This window comes from Micropterus salmoides, unplaced genomic scaffold (genome assembly GCF_014851395.1).
Source record: "Micropterus salmoides isolate LMB-PRFRI ecotype aquatic unplaced genomic scaffold, ASM1485139v1 Ms_hic_scaffold_734, whole genome shotgun sequence".
NCBI classification, from domain to species: Eukaryota; Metazoa; Chordata; class Actinopteri; order Centrarchiformes; family Centrarchidae; genus Micropterus; species Micropterus salmoides.
Genome location: NW_024044498.1, coordinates 1 through 5,577, shown reverse-complemented (window position 1 = coordinate 5,577; position 5,577 = coordinate 1). Strand labels below are relative to the sequence as shown.

Genomic DNA, 5,577 nt, shown 5'->3' with positions numbered 1-5,577 from the left:
AACCACAACAAAAGTAGAAAATGAGAAGATTGCATTTTTCCAGCTGTGTTTAGCTTCCAAACAAGAGGACACTGACAGCAGCCAAAGCAGAGAGCCGGAGACATGACGTAATCATCTCAGCCGCAGTCACCCATTAACTGATCCAACACATCTGAGAATTTTTCTTTGTGTGTCTCTGTGTTTTGTGCAATGAAGGGGCTTTTTTACCACACATCTCCCAAAACACTGATGTTTCTTGTTCAACAATTGACAGAGGTGGACCAAGAGCAAACACCAGGACTGCTACAGGCTCACTGATGTTCTTTGATGAAGGGACATTTGGATTCAGTTTCTTTTTCTTTTATTCTCCTGAAACTTATTCCTGGCATTTGTGCTGTTTTTTCTTGGCATCTTTCCCACCATGCAACACCTAAAGTCATGAGCTAAAGGAACATTTCACCCAAATGACAAAATGTGATATACAAATGTATTTTATTTCAATTAGAGTTTATTTTCTGGATAGGCCACACAGTACAAGTCTACAGCCATGCAGCTGTGAGCCTGTACTTAGGCTCAGTGCTAACATCAGTATGCTAATATGCTCACAGTGACAATGATAATATGAAGATATTTAACCACATGCTTGAGCATAGCATTAGTTCATTAGCATTAGCTCACTGGAATCAGCTGATTCATTCATACCTTATTAGTCAGGTGGCTGCCAGTCATATTCATACACATCTACATCATAACCTGTCAGCTTCGCACATAAAGGTCTTCAGTCCTCTTCAAGACTGCCCTAAGATCAGGTAATAAAAAAGGACAAACCTTGAGGCCTTAAGGTCTTTATCTCTTCAGTTGACATTGTACATATTTCCATAACACCAGAGTTACAATTATTCAAATTACCACAAACCAGGTGCCTCATTGTGAATATATATGTCATGTTAAGGTGGGATAGTTTTCGAACAAAGGATAATAATATAAGTGTCATAGTTGTCTTTGTTATTCATTGAAAACAAGAAACAGACGTTTCACTCACTTTTAAATCAATAAAACACTTTTCGTTGACTAATAAGTAAACCCACTGTGAAGGGATTCTTTACATCATTAATCCTAGAAAAGCCATTTCATTTGCCTTCTTGTCTCAAGTTGTGGTTTTACAGGGAGTTGACTTTGATTGGAGTCAGTGTTGTGTATTTCCATTGAAACCAGGAAGGCATACCATTGCCTGGCCCAACAGCAAATGTGGCCCAAATCTTAATTTCAATTTGTGTGTCAGTCAAATCAGTCATTTCACTCCAACGTTGTCCGAAATCCTGGCTCTTGATGTAGCAGAGACGGGTCCTATTGTCTGAGTGTTTTATCTGATACTGCTCTGTGATTGCGTCCTTAACACAGATGAAAAACAGGAAAAGTGTTTTGCTGGTTTTCTCATAAACCAGGCAGGGGTTCATAGGACGGTACCGAATCAACATGTGCTTCCTTCACTGGTTTGAGCTCTGACCACCAGATAGGATATTATTCAGAGATGTGTCAGTAAAACAAATCAGTTTTGATGCAGTTGAAAGTTAAACAGAATATTTACAAGTAATTCAGCAATGAAACAATTACTTGGGATGACTGCCTCAATCGTCCTCACATCAGAGCTTTCCTACTTCTTCAGCTTTCCTGTTTTCATGACCAGCATTTCTGTGCTGGAATCATCTGAAGTCTTCATCTGCTCTGCAAAGGCTAGAAGAGTTTAATTTTTTCTCTCGTAGAAAAGAGCAGGAATCCTGTAAACTGCATTTTTACGGGATTTAAAGACCTGATAGACCTGACATGAGGGGTTTTCTTGCTCATGACTGTTGTCATGTAATGTGTAAGAAAGGAAGAAATGCAGCTTCCTCTTGCTGAGGCTTATATAAGACTGGGTGGTGCAGTTTGTGAATGAGGGAGGGGTCTTTATTTTTCATTACAGCCTAAACCTCACAAGCAGGAATCCTGTATACTTTGGATTTAAAGACGATATTTGTATGTCTTCATATAACAATGACTTGGGTATTTGTTAACCACAGTTATTGTCTGTGAATAGCAAAGATGAGAATCCACTTCATGGCTGGAACAGTCAGGTTTAATAAAAGGTGGACTACTATTTGACTGTATGTTATTATTTATTATATTTCAGGACCAAACTGCCATCATAGGCTTCAGTAGGCCTAAATGTAAAATTACAAACAGAGTCAGGGTTTGAAGAGACAAATCAATACAATAGAGTTTATGTTCAACAATTAGTGATGTGGTGTTGATGAATGACATCCTGCCTCCCACAAATGTATGTCACTGTATTTCCATTGAAAACAGAAAGTAGTTTTCTGCTGTTCTGCTGTAGATAAATACTACATTTACATGAGCAGTACACATGCAAACCACTTGTTACAAATGATAGTGCCAATACAATTTGAAACACAAGAACTTATCATAAAAAAGCATGCCCCCTTTAAGCACATGAATGCATACAAGTGTGCAAAATGTATATATTATTTAGATAACCAATAAAGCTCAACTAGCCTAATCCCATGCATTTGTTTTCTTGTTTAGATTCAATAAACAATATAAACTCTGTGTCAGTAACCTTTTGAATTACATCTTAGAGGCATAAAAGACAAGTACAGTAACATACATGATTTTAATGGTCATTACAGCTAAAATCAAAATTGAAGCAGAATCAATACATTTAATGGATAGTAACTTAGATTGTAAATCATTATGCAACACTTTGAATATATTCAGTAGTCGTTTCAGTGTGATAATATTACTTGTAGTACACAACAGGTTACTTTACCACTTTAAGTCTCATATGAAGAAAAAAAGCCTATATGGTTTGTATTACAGAGAAAGGTGCCATGTAGGAGTGTGCAATGTTTACAAAATGATATCTGGACTTGGACTTGATTAGGAAAGCTACACACCTGTCTATATAAGACCTTACAGCTCACAGTGCATGTCAGAGCAAATGAGAATCATGAGGTCAAAGGAACTGCCTGAAGAGCTCAGAGACAGAATTGTGGCAAGGCACAGATCTGGCCAAGGTTACAAAAAATTTCTGCTGCACTTAAGGTTCAGAGCACAGTGGCCTCCATAATCCTCAAATGGAAGACGTTTGGGACGACCAGAACCCTTCCTAGAGCTGGCCGTCCGGCCAAACTGAGCTATCGGGGGAGAAGAGCCTTGGTGAGAGAGGTAAAGAAGAACCCAAAGGTCACTGTGGCTGAGCTCCAGAGATGCAGTCGGGAGATGGGAGAAAGTTGTAGTAAGTCAACCATCACTGCAGCAATCCACCAGTCGGGGCTTTATGGCAGAGTGGCCCGACGGAAGCCTCTCCTCATGCAAGACACATGAAAGCCCGCATGGAGTTTGCTAAAAAACACCTGAAGGACTCCAAGATGGTGATAAATAAGATCCTCTGGTCTGATGAGACCAAGAGAGAACTTTTTGGCCTTAATTCTAAGCGGTATGTGTGGAGAAAACCAGGCACTGCTCATCACCTGTCCAATACAGTCTCAACAGTGAAGCATGGTGGTGGCAGCATCATGCTGTGGGGGTGTTTTTCAGCTGCAGGGACAGGACGACTGGTTGCAATCGAGGGAAAGATGAATGCGGCCAAGTACAGGGATATCCTGGACGAAAACCTTTTCCAGAGTGCTCTGGACCTCAGACTGGGCCGAAGGTTTACCTTCCAACAAGACAATGACCCTAAGCACACCGCTAAAATAACGAAGGAGTGGCTTCACAACAACTCCGTGGCTGTTCTTGAATGGCCCAGCCAGAGCCCTGACTTAAACCCAATTGAGCATCTCTGGAGAGACCTGAAAATGGCTGTTCACCAACATTTACCATCCAACCTGACAGAACTGGAGAGGATCTGCAAGGAGAATGGCAGAGATACCCAAATCCAGATGTGAAAAACTTGTTGCATCTTTCCCAAAACGACTCATGGCTGTATTAGATCAAAAGGGTGCTTCTACTAAATACTGAGCAAAGGGTCTGAATACTTATGACCATGTGATATTTCAGTTTCTTTTTTAATAATTTGCAAAAATTTCTATTTTTTTCTGTCAAGATGGGGTGCTGAGTGTACATTACTGAGAAATAAAATGAACTTTTTTGATTTTTGGAAAATGGCTGCAATGAAACGAAGAGTGAAAAATTTAAAGGGGTCTGAATACTTTCCGTACCCACTGTATAGCACCCCCCATATGTCTTGTCATCTAAAAGCAATTTATTTTACTCTCCAATGCCCTGCTTGACTTCATTGTAGCTAAAAACTACAGCGGCTATCTGCTCAATTTCTTTCTGCTCCCCACACTCCATCAGACATGCAAACAAACCATCACCAATGTAAGCCAGGTCCGAGTAACCACTGGGTCCACTGTTGATGATCCAGGGTTTGCTCCATGCATTTGGGTTTTTTGGAGACTTATTCAGATACACTCCTAACTTAACCCTTTTGGCCTTATGACTTGGGTGAGAGAAACACTTGTTTGGATTACCATCTGCATGTGCAGCTTCACTTTGAGCTGGGAAGGAGACCACACTTCCCTGACATCCTGTACCTGTTTCCACAAGCTTTTTAGCACACGGAGGTTGATAAAACTATCTCCATCATAATTAGAAAGAGCTTCCAGTCGATAGCTTACCTTAACACGGGCATTACAGTAGATGTACTGAGGCCTGTGTCATCAGAAACCTCTGCTATTTCACATTCAAGTGACTCATCTTTAAGCATTTTGCCAAACTTCCATTTTTTATCAGACTCATCTCTATACAGGGATAGTGAATAGGAAGCATACTTTTTAGATTTGATATAAGCATAAGTTGGAACAATCATTCTACCACTCTCTGTTTGAATACCATGGCCTGGCCCAACAGCAAATGTGGCCCATTTCTTGATTTCATCCAGTTCGTCAGTCAAATCAGTCACTTCACTCCAATTGTGTCCGAGATCCTGACTCTTGATGTAGCAGAGACGGGTCCTATTGTCTGAGTGTTTTATCTGATACTGCTCTGTGATTGCGTCCTCAACACAGATGAAAACAGGAAAAGTATTTTGCTGGTTTTCTCATAAACCGGGCAGGGGTTCATAGGACGGTACCCATCAATATGTGCCTCCTTCACCAGTTTGAGCTCTGACCACTAGAAAGGATATTATTCAGATATGTGTAAATAAAATAAAGCAGTTTTGATGTAGTTGAAAGTTAAACTGTATATACATATATATACACTGTAAAAGTAATTCAACAATGAAACAATTACTTGGGATAATTACCTCAATTGTTCTCACATCAGAGCTTTCCTCCTTCTTCAACTTTCCTGTTTTCATGACCAACATTTCTGTGCCGGAATCATCTGAAGTCTTCCTCTGCTCTGCAAAGGCTAGAAGAGTTTCACTTTGTCTCTCGTAGAGAAGAGCAGGAATCCTGTGCACTTTGGATGTAAAGAGAGTTTTCTTATCTGTCTTTAAATCACAATGACTTGACTGTTTGTTGCCCATGGTTGTTGTCTGTGTGTAAAATGCTCTTACAATTTATAAGAAAGCAAGAAATGCAGCTTACT

General features: G+C 40.0%; 1 pseudogene; it reads right to left on the bottom strand.

Annotated features, from left to right (window-relative positions):
• Window positions 1-4,104: 4,104 nt before the first annotated feature.
• On the bottom strand, window positions 4,105-5,565 carry LOC119892857 (annotated as a pseudogene).
• Between the last annotated feature and the right edge of the window lie 12 nt (window positions 5,566-5,577).